Raw genomic sequence first — 19266 nt, 5'->3', positions numbered from 1 at the left:
AGACTTCAGACTCCCGTCACATGTCGGCAAGTAGTCTGAAAAGCACGGCCATCGGCTGATGCTGCAAGTCGTGTAGTCTGCATGAGGCTTAAAGCTCACTAATTAACAATGTTTGTTCAACCTACAGTATAAGTACTATATAATCTACATGCGTGCTAAGCTATGCTAACCAGCTGCTGGCTGTAGCTTCATATTTACTGTACAGAAATGTAAGTGGCATCAATCGTCTTAGCTAACTCCCAGCAAGAAAGTGAACGAGCATATTCCCAAAAATATTGGAATTATTCCTTTCAATACACTTTTTTATTAGGCAAATCTTACAGGGTCAACAAAAATCATTGTCAACATCACAGAGTCAATATTAACTGTTAGGTTACAGTATTGGTTTATGTTATTGTGTATGCCTAATCACCTGGTAAGTAGGTCAAAAACAAAGTCTATTAGACAAACACTAAATTAATATATTTTCATAATGCATCAGTTCACATCAACCTTTCTAGAGATGGGCATCTATGAAATGTGCTGTCACACTGTTTTAACTAACAAAGGAGACATTCGTAATGATTGGTGGATGAGAGTCACAGCAGGTGAGCCTCGGTTTTTCACAAATCCACGGCTTACACACTGAACACTGCTGGAAGGGAAAAGGACAGCACAGATTTTGCTTAACTTTCCATTTTGTACTCCACACAGGAAAAAGAAAATCCCACGTTTGCTATTACAGCAAAATCAAATCTGGCATGGCTGGATTTAAATAAAGACAACTGGGTATCTGTGATTTAATAAAGCGCTGCTGCTGCTGCAATTTGATTAGGGGTGGGTCACAGTGGGGAAAGAGGCAAACCGACTGACAGACCGAGGATACATCCTTGATTTAATCATGTCGTTTTATGTGATTCATTATTGGACCTGTAGACCAGAGCTGCCTTGAAAATGAATGTGTGCTTGTGTGTGGTGTTGATAAAGCACAGTGGCCGGGGGGAGCTGTGCTTTTTAGGAATGGAAGTTCCAATCAGGCTATTAAGCCCAATGGATTCCAGAAACCTAAAATCCTGACATTTTAGGCTACATTTCTTGGGTGAAAGGGGGCCAGACTTCTGGGGAATTTGTGGAAACAGACGGTATTATGCCTGAAGGCGAAGTTGTGCGGCTGGCTATGGCAATGGGTTTAAAGGCTGAAGTTTGGATACAGAACTGAGGCCTGGAAACTGGGCCTTTGGGCTGAGGCCGTATTGTGGCTATGAGGAGAAGCATATCAATTCTTTCCCCTTTTCCAACATCATAGTCACAGCTATGAGTTTAAATAGAATGGAAATAGATGGGTATATTATATTGTTAGCTAATAAATGAGGTCATATACCTGCTATGCAGAAAACTACACTCATAATATTAATATCATCATCTGAATTTCCCATTCAGCAAACTGAATAGCTAATATAATCATATTTAATCAACATAATTACTTGGGATGTGAACAGGCGTTCTGTACTTTCCTAGAGGCTTATTATACAATACTCTGCTATGCAAAGCAGACTTCTGCGAGTGCAATAAATGTCACATCTCTTCTCTCTGTCTCCGTTTGCGTTAGTGGTTACAGTCAGGGCCTTGACCGAACGTGTCAGGAATGCACAGCACCGGTCCTGTCACAGGCAGGGGAGAGAGGAGGGGAGCGGGATGGATGCTGAGTGACACTCAGCTAGCTCTGGCTTCCCTGGAGATATCCCTTCTGAAGTTGGCTAAAGAGGAGACAAAAAAAGAAAACACTATCCTTTGCTTGTCACGCAAAACCCTGGTGGGGATACAATGGCAAATGCAGGGTCATTCTCTTGATGTTAATTACCCATTCACCCTGGCTAATTCAAGAAGGTCCACTGAAGAAGCCACAATATAATGAGAAGCAAAATGAGGGCTGGCTTGGTCAGACTACAGGTGCCTGTATATGATTAAAACCCCCTGGGACACTTTGAGAAAGGTCAGAGCCCCGTATTTTAGACGGGTATTAGGAAATGCAGTGGTCTGAAGCTGGCAGGACATGGCCAAAGGGACATGGAGGGATTGAGAGGAAGCATGGTGGTGGTGTTGGTGGGGGGGGGGGGTTGTTTCAGACCTACAGCAGGAAAGAAAGGAGCCACGCTGCTGCGCACAGATGATTTTCCAGCAGGCTTTGCAAATGCTCCACAGGTCCATGACTTATATTCATTGATTATTATTATTATTATTATGCACATGTCGGAGGAGGATGTGATATACATGTACACATACACATACATACATGCATGTACACATTGCGATGGAGCATAGTGCAAAGGATGCTGGAATAAATAAGTATTATGTGGGGGACCGGGATGATTGTAAACTGGAGACTGGAGCGTTTGAAGCTGTAGGGAACTTCACACAGCTCTAGTGATCTAAGATCTCAGTGAAGATGGGGGCCAGCTGGTCTGCGCAGATCTTCAGGCAGGATGGCGACACACCATTGGGGCCAGAGGCGTTCCTGATCTTCTGCCTTTGGAAGAGCTGCCGCACATCCTCTTCACAGATCATGAGTGCAGGTGAGGGGTTAGAGAGTCCCCGCTTCTGAAGGCCTCCTCTTTGGTCTGACGAAGCTGTCTGAGTTTCACTGTCAACAGGTTTAGCAGATTTCAGTTTCTGCCTGTATGTCCGGATAAGATGAACCAGACAGTGATCAGAGAGTCCCACGGCTGCACGGGGAACAGAGTGATAGGCGTCCTATAATGTTGTGCAGCAGTGGTCCAGTGTGTGGGACACTTAATATGCTGTCTGTACTTTGGAAGTTCATGGCTGAGCTTTGCTTTGTTGAAGTCCCCAAGAACAATGAGCAGGGAGTCTGGATGTTTTTTCTCCAGGTTAGTTATCTGGTTGGCCAGGTGTAGTAACGCCTCACTAACACAAGCCTCAGGTGGAATGTAAACAGCAACCAGAACAAATGAGGAAAAATCCTGCGGTGAATAAAAAGGTTTACAGTTTATAAATAATGTCTCTAAGTGAGGGCTGCATGATTTCTTCAACACTGTGACATCTGTACACCAACCTTCGTTTATGTAGAGACAGAGTCCGCCTCCCCTTGTCTTTCCCGTGAGCTCTGTTACGCGATCCGCCCGGAAGAGATTAAATCCCGGTAGGTGAAGTGCGCTGTCTGAAATGTACGGAGTGAGCCAGGATTCGGTAAAACAGAGGGTGGCAGATCTGCAATAGCACCAGTTAGTTCTGCTGAGAGCCAGCAGTTTGTTCATTTTGTTGGCCAGAGAACGGACATTCACCAGGTGGATCGAAGGAAGCGCAGTGCGAAAACCCCGCTGTCTCAGTTTAACCAGTGCGCCAGCACGCTTACCCCTTCGGCGTCACCGGTGGATCCCAACAAAGCGGCTGCTCCTCCAACTAATAACTCCGGAAAAGTTCCAAGTTCAATAAAGAGCGGTGGAATAGTAAGAGCAGCTGAATGTCCAATGTTTAAGAGCTCTTCTCTGGTAAATGTTTTCAGAGAGGGACAGCAGAAAATAGAGTTTAGGAACAAAAACACAAAAAGCACTACGGAGCGTAATCCGTAGTGCGTAATGGAGAAATTTTTCTTTAATGAAATGTTGTAGACTTTCTTTCTCATCTATATGAACTTCAGTCATTGATTTCCTATTTTTTAACCAACTATGCCTTTTGACAATACAACATTAAACAACAGTTACTGTGTTTAAAGAAAAAGTTAAACACTACATATTAAATATTCTTGTTTGCAGAGTCAGATAAGAAGACTGATACTATTTACACTGTTCATTTGTTTTATTCATACACAAACATAAATGTGATACCACTTCAGGGGAGATTCATGCTGTAACTGGGCTATTCTTTTTTATAACAAACAAAAGTTTATTCATCCACAATGTACATCTTTTAACTGTTATAGTGCTGGTTGCCTGGGAACTTCACTTTAAAGACAAGAAGGAATATTAACAAAATAGTGTTTTTTACATTTCTGAATGTACAGATTAAACAAGATACAATGTGCCTACCCTGTACGCTTCTGTAAGCTTCAAAGCTTAATTCATAATGTTGAACATTTGAATGCTGCGCAGCTTCTCATTCTCGCACGTCTATTCATCTGTTTAAACTTGGTATTTATGCACAGTTGCAGATAAAGATTAGGCGACACTAATATTATTAGTATTATAGCCTACTATTTTATAAAATTTGATTCCAGTGGTTTTATTTGTCTAATTCACTGCTTTGTTCTCGCTAACGCTGCTCCCTCTTTACATTCACTTTCTAGCTAGCTTGACCAGCACTGCTCTTTCTCTCTCACTTGTTGAGCCTGGGCCAACTTTGAATTGCATGTTTACAAACAGCAACCAAGTACTCATTATGCCTTTTCTTCACAAAAAATTTAATCTGATTCAGTTGAGATTCAGTCAGCCTAGTGACTACCAGTATCACTTTAGAGGTGTCGGGCATATTTCCTAACCAGACTATGTTTCTCCCAAATACAGTCTTGCTAAGCTAGGCTTATAGCTTCCAGTCTAATTTACTTTTTCAGTAATGACTAAGGGATTACAATGTGAAATTGACTAATGACAGTAACTAATAAGTAATGCTCACTTTCTTCAACAAGTTGGTAATCTTGCTGTTTTACAGTTCAATGGACATTCTGGTATGGGATATTTAGCTTCATCCAGGAGAAATTAAACTTCTGATATAGAGAAATGTGCTTCTTGGTAATTACAAAGTTGTCTTGTAAGCCTTTTTTCACAGCAGACATTTTGACTTGTCACAGTAGAAAAACCTGTGTTAACATTACGATGGCTTTGTTCTTCTTAAGTGTCAAGCGTACATTCAGTTCATGACAGTGCAAACAATACCAGGACCCTGAAACTGACGTAGCTAAAAGGAAGAGCTTGTTCTGTACACATGAAAAATGTCTATTTACATGTAGCCCGTGGAATTAGATGCCACACAGGACACAATTATTTCAGGGGTTCTTGTAGCTCCAGGTTTATTTTTGACCACATGTGCAGGTCATTTTCATAGAGTGGTATGCTACGGAGTCTTTCACGTAACCAGCTCAAATGCTGAATTTTGTAACAATGTTAGGAGAAAGGAGAGGCAAAATTAAATAAAATACAGGAAAGTACAGTAAAAATATGGTAGAAAATACGGCAATGGGCTGTGACTATTGACAGAAAACATAAAACAAATCATGTTAACAACCATAAACCAACTTACATCAATATCGGTATATAAAATGTGCAACTGTAAATGACACTTACACTTCACTTACTAGTTACCGGAGATCGCACAATTCAACGCACTTTCAATGTCTATTACCTTCAGAGTTAACAATTAATGTAAAACCTGTAACATTTCTCGAGTAACAAAGTACAATATCACGGTGTGACTTAATGCACGCTAGCATTACCATGAAATTTAGTATACAATGGTTGACAATTGGCGCCCAAAATCCCAGCACACAGTTCCAGTAGTGCCTACTATTTTACACAACGAAGTCTCAGCACCAATCCCTCGAACGTCTTTCGCACGTTAAACAGGAAGAAAAGACCATGATGCACTTGGCAAAACAACAACAATACTACTCAATGCTGCCGCCTTGTGACCAAAGTCTGCCACCACATGTACGACTGTGGAAATCCACTTACAATCTACTTCACACTTACTTTTAATTGAACAAATGTTACTCTCAAAACAAAACAACAAAGAACACATGTATTTACATTACACAACTTTTAGAAAGTTAAGTGGAAAATTTCCTATAAATACATTTACCCCCCTCTACATACATATTGTGTCTTCTTAGTTGGCTTGCTAATGTTAGCCCTGGTGAGCCTACATTCAGGAATAAGCTAAACACACCCCAGTGCTTTCTAATTATCCTGCAACCTTTAGGAAACCACACTCACTCAAGGGTGAATACACATGACTTTATGGATTTATAAGTTAAGCTTGAAATGATTTAATCTACAAGGGTCAAATCTGAGTTTTACCACATTCCCTTGCTTTGAAACAGATGATTGTCAAAAATAAAAACTTGCCTGATCAGGCATAGAAAATGAATTCTGCAGTCAGAGTAATTGACATGGTCATGGCAGAGGTTAAGGAATCTGTGCTCGGCTCAAAGCAAACCCTAGTGTTTCAAATTTCAGCAGAAGGTATATGACTTGGACTTTGGCTGTGATGTGGACTGGGACGCAAGGCTGAAATTTATCAGCGTTGTCATGTTAACTGTCCGTCCTAGCAAATGTCAAAGTTGACAGACAGGAGAGAATATTCAGCCTTGTGCTCTTAGTTCAGTCAAAGGAAGGCTGAACATACACACCCCTAAACAACACCCACAGAGAGTTAAAGTTGATCATTAGCAGCATCAAAAGCTAAGGTGCACTACTAGTTACTCACAGACATAAACACACTTGTATGCTGGCAGACACACACACACACACACTCACACACACAATTGACACACACACACACACACACACAGATATTTACTGCAGAGATTTCGATACACAAATACTATTTTTCTTGTCATGACCTAATACGCAAATACACATAGTGATGCTATATTGATCTATAATCACATCTTCTGATCTGAATATATAGTATATAGTGTACATCTGTAAAGTGTTCTTTCAGAGTAAAGTGTAAAGTATTACTTTCCCACTTCCTTGCCTCGGGCTGTTTAAGTTTCATGGCTATAGCTTGAATTTATTAGATTTCCCTTTGTGGTTATTGTTTTGTTTTCTGCCTACCACTCTTCTCTGGGATGAGTGGTAGGTGGATATAAAATCACCATTTGTTTCTAATTTTCCCGAGGAGGGTGATGTTGTTATAGAAGACTTGATAGAGTTTTCCTGCAAGGAAATTTAAAAAAATTCAGTTTTCACAATCCGCATGTGCCAATACAATACCTGTGGATAATGCAAATATTGCCACTACGCATGCATTTGACATGGATTAATCCAAGTTGGAATCTGTTTTCTTTTATTCTGTCTGATTTACCTATTTTAGGGAAGGGCTGGGTGAAGCCACGCCGCCAGTTCAGGTGCCCCCATTTTTATTGGCTCTTCAGTGTGACTTACGCTACCATAAATCCACATGGAAATCAGAAAAAAGACTATTCTCCAGCTACTGTATGCTGTAATTAGGGGACCTTAAGAAATTGCATTTCGTTAATTGGTGTACTCTATATGGATAATTAACAATCAAACCTAGCAGCCAAAATACATGAATGAATTAACCTCTAGATAATCAATTATTGACATTTGTGAATCGATTCAGAATCATCCAAGTCCGCATCGCAATGCATATAAGAATTATTTTCCACACCCCTACATTATATTCAACCAACTGGAGTCTGGGACAGTCTTCACAAGGTCTAATTAGCCTCATTAATTTATGTGAAAACACCTTTGAAAATACTTGAGACCAACTCTGTCTGGGCATCAGGGTGTCTTTCGACAGTTGGAAGATAAAATCAAGAAGTGTGTGGTGTTTAATGATTAACTCTTCAAGTTTTAAGGTAATTGCAAACCTTCTTATCCAGTCGATATGAGCTCCATTATGATTACTTTTTGATAAATTGTTACAACTGAAATTTAGACCATTGACCCCACTGGGATAGGTTTGGGAAAATAATAATAAGAGAGACTGTTAAAATACCAATCCAGTTCATCACATTTCAGTGGAGAGCCACAAGTCATCAGAAGTTCACTTCACTCTTATAAACTATGCATCTTCAATGTTCTGAGTATGTTATAGTCATCCAAATTTGTTTTTTTAATTTGTGTCTCGTCATTGTGACGTCCTCTGTTCAATATGTGCTTCTTCCGGCTGTCAAGACTAAAACTCTGTGTGTGTGGGTATGGGTTGAAATATAATGAGTTGTTACATGTGGAGGGTCTGGTCTTTTTTCAGTAATACCCATGTCTGTTCCCAGCTGTAGCAAACTTGAAAAGTTGCAATAAATTCAATGATGGTCACAAAATTCCAATATTATTTCTGTTTTGGTAACACAATGGTTGTTTTCCTTAAAGTTCTAAAAGTTGTCAGAGACTTGCCTCTACCTCTATCCTCTCTTTGACTATGACATTCTGTATATGCTGTATGTGAGTCACCTTGCTGTGGCAAAAAGTGAGACGTCACTCTGCAGTGCATTGTCTAAAGGATACCATGGTGGAGAAATCAAGGAAAGAATCTGGCCTGACAGCAAAACCCAGGGGCCTGAGGGACACACAACACACACAGACGCGATGAAGCCTTCTCCAGAGGAGAGGGCCTTGCTTGCTATATATTTTGAGATTTGGGCCAGGAGACTGCTGCATGTGTGAGCGTCTGTGGGCGGAAGGCTCTTTCGTCTCCTCAGCCCCTCATCTGTCTTTGTACAGATAAGAGTATGAAGCTGGAAATGACAGTAATGGAGCAGATCTAAGAACATACCTGAGAAAGGGGGAAATGGAGTTGCGAAGTGAAAGAGAGAGAAGGTGAGAGAGCCAGAGAAGGAACAAGAATAGAAATATGATGGGAGGAAGTGTAAAGCACTGCAGGGACCTTTCTCTTTGCTCCCACAGGAACTGTCACTTCCACACTACGTCCACACCTCCGTGGTCTACAGAATTCCGCTTCAGCTCAATCTCCACCTACTGAGTACCACTCTTAGTTCATATTTCATCATCTACTATACTAATTGGGAAATATATACTATTAATAGTGTTGCATCTATTAACATCATTTGCATCTCCTTGGCTTGGAGTTGTTAAAGTGTTATCTACACATTCTTATTGGCTGCAAACTTTATTTCATACTTGTGTGCATGTTTCTATCAAATTAACTGAGCTTTGAGTACAGATTTTTAAACAAATCTCATCATTCTCTTATCACCTTACGGTTTCATTTCAGACTTGTCTGAAACATCTAAAACATGTAAGGTTAAAGTATAATTAAGTTTATGTACTGGTAGTTATGATCTGATATGATTTTCATTTTCAACATCAAGTACATATTTGTTTAGGGGGTAAAATAATAAACAGATACACTTTTAGATGGATACACTTTTAACAGAATACAATGTTGCAGTTAGAACTTCTTCCCAAGGATCAGCATTATCAAACTTAATTGTATTATAGTAGCAGATTAATAAATTTCCAGCTGAAATGCTATTTCGGAAATGCCCACCAGTATAAGCACAATCCCTACAGTGAGTCTTAATTGCAGGATTTTTGATTAAATGTCCCCTTTAAACATGGTAGCATAATTTTCTTGATTTCCCTTTGTAATAAGAGCTATAGGGGAGTGCTAAGAATTAAGTCAGATTTGGGATCAAGTCTGCGACTGTACCAAAATATATTATTAATCCTACATGTTTTTTTTTATTTTTAAATGTCACTGATGACTACACCATTAAGTGGAGAAAACTTTTGATGATTTCTCCCAAAACTCAAGTGCAGGCTGGATGTAACAAAAGACAAAGCTCTTACATCTTTTTCAGATATGATGAAATGAAGTCATGGCAAAATTATGCAATAATGTCTGCTTTGATTAATTTCACATTGACCTGAATCTGTCTTCAACAAATAGAAACAAGAGAGCAGCTGTCTACCGGCAAAAAGAGTTGTTTTCCATGCTTCTATACACTTAACTGCCAGTTTATTATGTACATCTAGGAGTTTTAAAGTTCAGTTTCTGTTGAAACATTTTTAGCGGTGCTGATTCAACTTTATAGTAATTATAGATGCTGTGAAGTTGTTGAGTTGTAGGCCTATTTTGTTATATTGAAAGCTATGTCTAATACTGTATGTAGTATATCTTTAATGATACAGGGGTGGACAAAAAAGAACAAAAGTAATAGATGTGATATGCAGTAGAAAGCTCCAGACAAAGCTATTAAATGGATCTTGTGTTAAAATTATTTTGCCAAACTTTATAACATTCATGACTATAGGATTTATTGCTGGGATGATCTGTTGGAGTGCATTCGTTTTAGCTAGGTGTACCTAATAAACTAGCAAATGAGTGTCGCTGCAACTAAACTCAAGAGTCTACAATGAGGTTGGACGTGCTTTGAGCTAAATGCTAATGTCAGCAAGCTAACATGCTGATGATTACCAAAAAGAATGTTTACCATGTTCAGCATTTGAGTTTAGCATGATGGCATGCTAACATTAGCTAGTTGAAAATAGATCAGTGATTTTAGCCCAGCTAAAAAAAAAAAGAGACATTTTTTAAGAAATTTATAAGAACTCAGTGGTTTCAACCTTACAGAAAGGTGACAAAAGAAAAAATTTGTTAATGGACTGAAACTGAGGTGTTTCTATAAAGTTAACTGAATAATGGTTATTATTTTTGCTTAATGTTAAAAAATACAAGGTACCAGTTTATAACTCATTACTCAAAAATCTGATATTACTACGGGGACATGAATGTCACTAGCACAAATGTAAACCTCATGGTGAAGCTAGAGGAAAAGTCAGTGGGATTCATCGTCTGGGAACCACAAATGTCTTTACGAAATGTTATGCCTTCTCCATCCAATAGTTGGTCAGATTTCACTTTCTGCTTCTCCTATCCAATCTTATCTGTACCTACAGTAAATTTTCATCATCTAACAGATAGGTTCACCCACAGAGCAATCTCCTAAAAATCTTGGCATATTCCTTAAGAAGAAATGGTGAAAAGAACACACAGAGAGTAACTGAGGGATCTGATGCCCACGGAGGGATAAAGAGATGGGATTGGATAGATGACAGCAGGGACAGCGAGCATAATGAGCTGATCAAACGATTGTGGAGAATGAAATGCCAGAGTAGCTTAGAGCGGTGATAGACTGAGCTGTCAGGGAATCCCTGGGCTTACTGTGATAGTCAGATGCCTCTGCTCTCATTGGATTCACAGTTATTTCTGCCACAGCACCTGCGAAGTTGGCTGCTCCACACTTTTCTCCCTTTTCTGTGTCGCCTCTTCTGTCCTTCTGCTAAACACAAAGCTCCATTCTGTCCATCCTTTCTTTACAAAAATCTTCTTCTGTCTGCCTAGACCCACTTTCCATCAATCTATCCTTCATTATTCCACCTTTATTTAATAGACCTTGCAGATTATTCTTTCACCATGGTCACTAATCAAATTTGGCATACAACATACAAATCCTTTTAAAAACCTCATGCCTCTGGCACTGTTTCTCATCTTTGTATTTGCAATTATGCTTTCGCCTGTACTTGTCGAATTATCTTTCTTTTGTTAGGTTTAACTGGATGTCCCTGAATAGACTGCCACTTTTCACCCTTTTAAGAACCGAGTAATTAATCAGGTTGATTTTACATGATCAAGTACAACAATGGGTGTCCTCTCTGTGCTATTGCAGACAAAGATCAAAAAATTTACTTTCCTAGAGGTCACACTCGGGCCGTTGGTTCCTGTCTGTCTCTGGTCAATTGGATGCGACAGCATCCAGTCGGAAAGTGTTTCCATGTCCCTCCAGCTACAGCCAGTTGTCAAGCCTGCAATCTCAGTTTTTCCTTCATCGCCAAGATAATTAGGGTTACAGATTGGATGACCTGTGATTCTGTGCCTCAGATGTTGGCTGCCAAAATTCAGAAACGCAGCAAGAGAAGACATTGTAATAATCATGCAGGCAGTGGAAAGTAAACGAACAGCAGATTACTCCAGCTAGAGATGTGTCATATTTTTGAAAAGTGATTTCTGACCACAGTATACCAGAAAGATTCCAAAACAAACTCAAAATGACAATGGGTGTATATATGGGCCTCAGTGTTTTGTCATAAACAGAGCAACACAGGTATCCCATTGGAGTCATTTTATCTCAGCACCAGATATAATATATAGGGGTGAAGGCAGAAATGGATTCATGTAAGAATTGCGATTCTGATCTTTTAAAATTCTGAATGGATTCACAAGTATAGTATGGTTTCCATTTTCTCCTTACTGCTGGCAATGTTGACTTGCCATGCGTCCTTTCAGGCTTCGGTGTAACTCATTTGAAGCAAGCAGTGTGGCTGGCTACTCTCTTGTCAGTCGCTGCTAACGTTAGTTCCTCGACAGGGTCCAAAATTAGCACCCACCACTCACGAATAAAAAAAACTACATTGGCTAATAAAATAAATGAGGTCAGCCACCAATGGCGGAAATAGGCCTAATACACTGCAAACTCTCATCACTACAACAGATAAGTCAATCCACTACGTTTTGCATCGACTCCGCACACTGTTGACAGCATGTAACGTGACCCAGTGTTTCCCATTAATTAATGAGACCATGGCGGCCTGCCATAGTCTAATTTGCTCCGCCATAGTTTCAAAATGAACCGAAAATATTTTTTACACATCTCATAATTACATTTCAGACCTCTGAAGTTGTGTTTTGCGCCGCTGCTCTGCGCTAATGTAAGCTCGCACACTTTGGCATTCGACTCGAGACAACCACTTTTATTCTGAGGTAACTACGGTAACGTTAACGGCCTGTTTCTGTCACTCGTTTGTGAGAAGGTGATTAAGCTAGCCACGCCTACATTTAGAATGCTGACATATTAAAGCCTTTATGATAAATTCACTGAAACGGCAGGCAGGTTAGCGACTTTATCCTGTCAGTTTCTCTCTTTACAAAGAGAAGTGTTGCAGCATGAGAGTCCTACCTGAAGAGAGGCTATTAAGTCTTCATGTTACGCGATACGAGAACCACATGCAACATTATTTATCAAATTAGGTCGGACTCTGGTCGGACTTAATGAATTTAGTGCGAGGATACAAATGTGACAAGGCCCGGTTTTCAAAATAAGGTATCTATACAGTATGGAAATAAAATGAATTGGATTAAATTCACTGAAAGTATAAAACATATTATATGTGTCCATTAAAAGTTAAACAGAACAACACCAATAACATGTTAGGGAAATTACTTATTCTATTTTCTATTCTTTGATTTAGGGTTTTTAAAATTTGTTGACTTTTGTTGCTGTTTCATCACCATTTATAGCTCTACAATGGGTTTATGATCAAATAGTTTATTAGAGCACAACATTGTTTACAAGCCTACAAAGTTCTTCATAGATACTGCACCAAATTAATGCATTTAACTTTAAAATGTACAAAATGTTCTTCCGGCGGTGCATGCCCCCGGATCCCAAGAGAGTGTCCGAGGCCCACCCACCATATGAACCTCCAGTATATTTCCGCTGGTAGTTCATCGGTCAGAAGTTGCACACAACTCTTCAGTGAAGACTGCAGGAGGACACTGAAGTAACACTGCATGAACAGGGACTTTTTATTTCTCTTCTGTGACAGTGTGATAATAACATGATACTTTCACTTAGAGCTTAAATAGCCATGTTATGGCTGATTAAAGTTACTTAGCTTCCCCTTTACAGAATGTAGTTTTCTGTGATTTTCGCCAGCTGGTACTTGTCTCTCACTCCAGGAGAGACTCACTTCCCACAACCTGCTAGCATTATTTTTATTCCCACCAGATTTTCATCAACTGTCTCTTGACGAACACCAGCTTTGCGTCTAGTCCTACCCCCAACTCTACCTCTGATTGACTATCCCTAACCCTACCCTAAACCTTAAAGATACATTTGGGTTTTTTTTAAGCTGGCCCCTATTTTCCCACATTTTGATATCTTGTTTCCTAACATTGCTCCAATACAACAACTCTGGTCTCCAACTCCAAATTACCCTTTTACCAAACTAACTGAGGCAACAAGTACTAGCCGAGGCAGAATTGTCGAAAATAAAGCAACCACAGGTACAGGCTGTGGGTGTGCTAACTTCCTTGTTAGAAAACCAAAAAAGTCTGTGTAAAGCGATAATGTGTTCTGAGTGTGTAACAGCACAGAAAAATGTATTAGGTCATTCTAACATTGGACAGGTTTGTGCAGCAGGGTTCACGAGAGAGAGGGAGAGAGAGAGAGAGAAAGAGGGAGCGAGCCAAGCCAGGAGGTGCTGCGCGAATATATGCTCCTCAATACAGCTCCTTAATCAAAAATGATTTTAAATACGCCTAGTAAAAATTTGGAAAATCAATATGTGGCGGTCCGCGTTGATAATTATCCAAATTATAGGCTAATTATGGGAAACACTGCTTTCCCTACCACTCCCTTCACCCCCAAACAAAGCAGTCTCTCCCGACTTTTTAACTAAAAGCATAACCATAACAGCAGCAAGGAGTGCGGTTTTTACATAGCATATAGCCTAGGCCTAACGTTTCTTAACGCCACCGGCTGAAATAACAAAATAAAGCAAGTAAATCCCGACTTTTTGACAGCTGTATTTCTGCACATATAGCCTATTTCTAAGAGCAGTCTTCAGTAGTTACAAAACGTTACGTTAACGCTACTCTCTCCCGACAAGTCCGAGCATCAGTAACAGCAGCTGCCAGAGTTTCTTTCTGTAAGTTTCACGTCGCTGTGCTGCTTCTGCAGATGCTTCAATAAATCAGATGTAGAATTCTTCGCGGTTGAAATTTTTTTGCTGGTCACACAAAGTTTACAAAATACGACAATGTTCTTTGCATCTTAGACTGTGACACATTAATGGCAGTAGCTACTTACAGCTGTGGACAGAACGCCTCTCACCCTCATTCTCCTCTCTTCCTTTAGTAGTAACACAGCATTACTTGCCTTAGTAACTAGTAATAATATTACCGTTTTAGAAAAGTAATTAGTTACACTACTAGTTACTGGGAAAAGTAATATTATTACAGTAACGCGTAAATGCCCAACACGGGTTACAAGCAAAAATTATTAAAAAGAAAGGCCTTACTTTTGTCAAGCTGGAACCATGAAATGTTTTTACATGAAAAATTACTATTATCAAAATAGTTGATACCTCCAATAACATTGCCCCCTAAAGCAAAATGAAAATGAAATACTTCGGGAACACTACAGATGCCCGGGCACACATCACAGGCCATCACCCAGAGCTGCTTTCATCCCAAAATTTGCCACATCGCCTGTCTTAGCACACAGTGGCTTAGAGTAGATCCAGAAATTAGCACCCCTATGTACAGAATCGAGAGTTGATTTTGAATCGAATCGTGACTCATTAGATACTGAAAGATTCACACCCATAATATAATATAATATAATAATATAAAATAAAAAAATAGCCTGGTTCTAAATGCTAGATGTTAAACTATCTTCATCTGAAACTCTTTTACTTCAGCTCTACACAGTGCACAGGTATCGTAAAATCAGTGAGCTTGTTTGCTTGGAGATTTTGCCCATGGGATGAGCGTTTTGGACTAAAACATATAGACAGTGAAACAAAACATAGAGCTAAAGGCTTTAGAGCTGCAGAGTGAAGTGCCTTTTTTGGGGGATCAAGATCAGCAGTATTAGCAACCCTTTCAGGTTACAGGAATTAATGTTAAACATCTTTTAATAGTGCTTTAAAGTGGCTATATTAAGTTACTGTAAACACAGCATCCTGCTTTATATTACAAGCATTCAACTAACAAAATACAGGGTTTTATTGTGAAGCAGTCACAGAAAGAAATGTACTTGTCACTGTGGTTAGCGTTGACCCCAATCCGTTTTCAGAAATGCATCTAATTAACAGAACATACATTTCTGCATTTGCAACAAGAATGAGCTGCCACAGTGAGCTGTTAGATGAAGAGCTGCAGGCGACAGGCTGCACACCTCCAACTCCTCAGCAAGATAACAAAGTTCACCATGTCCCATTGTGTGGTAAAGTACTTGCGCCGTGTGCAGCATGAAATCAGATTGCAGTTACAATTATCTTTGGCTGACATCTTTATTAAAACAACATACGTGTGTTTGATTGCACTGTAAACAAATGCACAAGTTGCTCAATTGTTGTCTTTCTGACGCTTTCTGCACTTGCTGTTACCATGGTAACCCCGGGTGTTGCCAAATCAACCCGACCTGAAATCTTGAGGATTGTAGTTTTTCACCATTAATCCAATAACCAAACGACATATTACTGAAACTTTTTCCTGGATTAGAAATACTTATGTCAACTACAGAGACGACGTGCCCTGAAGTCACTGCAACCAGTCCTCTACAAAGAGATTTTCTCCTCAAAACCAGAACGTAAGAGCCCCCATCCTTAACATGTAAGCTAAACAATCCGCTTATTCTTAAACAGTCTAAAGCCTGACATTCTACTCTTCCTCAACATCTCACAAGGCTTTCTGAGACTTGCCAAGGCTCTGGGCTGTATCCTAGGGTTGCTCCTAAGCCTTCCTCTGAGAGGAGTGGCTGATATGCAGTGCCGAACACAGTTTTGAGGGATAACTGGTGTTGTTGTAGAGCACACGCTGTTAGCCTAATTTGACAACAACTACATTATAATCCTTAATATTCCAAGATCATACCAATGTCAGAGGGTATTTAGCTCATCTCATATGGGACACTCTGGCATGTTTCAATGCAAATTCATATAATAAACAAAATTCCTTTTCAATCACAATAATTCTCTGCAATAAAAGAGTTGATTCAGTCCAAATTGTTTCCCATAGCACAAACAAATTTATGTTGTTGTTGTGTATATCAGCCCATAAAACAACTGCCTCTTCTCTAGCCAATCAGTCCATCAAGAAGCTTTCAGATTGCACTGATAGAGTTCTCATGGTGGTTTTGGTGCCTTTCTACTTGCTGTGCATCAGGTTTTAATCTGTAAAATCTGAAAACAATCTAGACCTTCCGAACTCCATGTCCTCCATCTTATCTTCTACTTCTGTCTCTTTCTTTTTGTCTCTGTGTCCTTCTTGCTCTGTCTCCTCTTCTCCTTTGAGCCAGTTTTCTGATATTTACTGGAATATATCTGCTTAGTCAAGTGTCCAACTGTGAGCTGAGGAACAAACAGAAAGGAACTTTAACTCTGAGCTTTTGTTGATTGAGGACATAAAGTCTGCCACACAACCACTCCAGGAAGAAATTACTTCTTGGTATTTGCCTAAACTCTTGCTTGATTTGCTCCAGATTACAAGGAAAGTGAAATAGCACAAATCTCATTATCCTCTCTTTTTATGTGAAGTATCTAACCAAAAAAAAGAAAGGACCTTTTTCTTTTTCTGATTCAGTTTTCAGCTTTTGTTTTTTCCACTTTGTTAAATGTCAAAGATCCATTTCCATTTAGATTGAACTTTTTGTTCTACTCTCAGGAGATGTGCGACTCCTGGGGCGCCCACCGAGCTATGATGACCACACAGCATTGGCAGTTTGATATCACCTAGGATCAACCTAACGTCACACACTTGGCCCGTCGCTAAGGTCAGTGCACCCCCTGAGGCCTGGAACAGACAGGCAGCTTGGCAAGCAAGGGCAAATAAAAAGTAATACTCCCTTAAAGGCTGGTCATATTTCACAATATTTGGATGCGAGTAATGCAGTAAATTCAGGGCTCTCAGACTTAAAAGTTACCCTCATACAGAAACAGTCCCCAGAGTGTACAGAGATGTGGTTTACTTTGTGGCGGAGAAACACAAAAACAGTTTGTGTGGCGGACCAGTCAAGCAGTTGTATTTTGGTGTTAGAGTCAGTGTCCTTTAATCAGAATCAAAGACAAAAGAAATGAAAGAACTTGCATGTGTGATCTCTGATTAAAGACTCCCCTCTGATGCACTCATATCTGCTCATGAGCACAAACTAAAGGATGAATTCATTCTTTTTCAGCCTCTCTTGGTGCATGTTCACAATTATGAAAGAACAGTAAATGTGAAAGATTTTCTGTGTGTTTTTTTTTATTCCAGCTACTCAAATGTGATACTGAGCTGCAGAGGTAGAAAACAACACAAATACATTCTAATGGGAGAAGCAAGATTTTAACAAAGCAATGACGCAAGGAAATACATGCCAGCTGAAATTATTGGTAAACATACACAGATATGGCTGCCATTTTCTTCCCTAAGACGAAGCTACGCTATACTACACCTACGCTGAGTAGCAGACACAAAAGGTGATAGCTTGCTCCTTTATACCTCCAGCGAAGAAAACAACAGATTCTAGTTGACCCCAATTATCCTGCCTTCATCTCGGGCTTCGAGGTGAAACAAGAACAGGGACCTGTTGCTCTAAAGGGTGAATATGACTGCCAGGCACAAAGCTAGCTCAATACAACAATTACTGCTGGTACCAAAGCAAAAAGACCAAAAAGTCCCTCTGTCAAAATGTATGGTTGAAGGTTGTTCTTTTGATATCACAAATAAAGGCTGTCAATCTTAAGAATATGAGCCCGATAGTATACTTTTTTATGTCTGCTATCCTTATAACTTTAAATGAAAATACAATTAACTAAGTAGTTGAATGTATTACTGTGCAATCGCAACTGCCCATGCAGTTATGCTGATATGTCACAACTCTCTCAAAGCTGCACAGCATACAGTGCAGGTAGAAAGATGACGCACATTTAAGCATGTGGACAATTGCAATTGATGTTACATGTCTGTGCATGGTCACGTAAACCTGGCTGTGAAACCAAATTAATTTAACAGTTTATACTCAGTTTAGTAGCAATGCTGTCAATACAGAGGAGCAATTTTACTAATGGGGCCCCATTACAAACACAGTTTATTTGCCTTAGCTTGCTTTCTATGTGGTGAAGAGGCGATATGGGGAGTGAAACTAAATTAATTTCAGTGATTGTGGACTTTGTGACTGGGGAATACAGCAGTTAGCTGATGACGATATTGTGTGAAATTGCTTTTTATGTGGCCTGAAACACTGATACACAAAAACAAACCAGCCACAAATGTGAATTCCACAGACTTCCATACACAAAGGGTTAGGCTACAACTGGATGCTCCTCCAGGTGAGTTTTCCCATGTCAAACACTGAACGTGCAGCATCAGGCCGACGCTTCCTGGCTCTATAATCCTTTGAGTGTGAAAGCACACACCACTTAGCCCAAGGACAGATATTAATGATAATCTACACAGGCTAAGCAGGCATGGTAGCAATACAAACTGCAAATCAGGGGAGCCGACTTTGTACTCTTTTTTTTTTCTTTTTTTCATTCAAGTCATTCCAGATAACAGGACCTGGGGCTTTTGTTCAGATCATATCAAGCATAAAATCAATAAATGACACCATCATGATGCAAAAAAGATGTAATACCTCCAGGTTAGACAGACAATTAATAATTCATATTTATGTTAGTTTTGAAGGCTGCGCCTGTGAGGCACCACCTCCTTGCAAAGTGTCATAGATATCACTGTGTTGGGCTACCCTTGTATCAGTGTGTATTTCTTATGGAGGAAAGTGGTCAAAGAAGCTTC

At 39.7% G+C, this 19266-nt stretch overlaps 1 protein-coding gene across 1 annotated transcript in view; it reads right to left on the bottom strand.

Moving 5' to 3' along the window:
• The window catches only part of plpp4 (phospholipid phosphatase 4), a 52251-nt gene that overhangs the window by 32494 nt on the left and 491 nt on the right, over window positions 1-19266 (bottom strand). The gene's annotated exons all lie outside the window — the stretch shown is intronic.

This window comes from Micropterus dolomieu, linkage group LG15 (genome assembly GCF_021292245.1).
Source record: "Micropterus dolomieu isolate WLL.071019.BEF.003 ecotype Adirondacks linkage group LG15, ASM2129224v1, whole genome shotgun sequence".
NCBI lineage: Eukaryota > Metazoa > Chordata > Actinopteri > Centrarchiformes > Centrarchidae > Micropterus > Micropterus dolomieu.
Note: the sequence above shows the minus strand (reverse complement) of the source record. Positions and strands in the feature narration are given on the sequence as shown.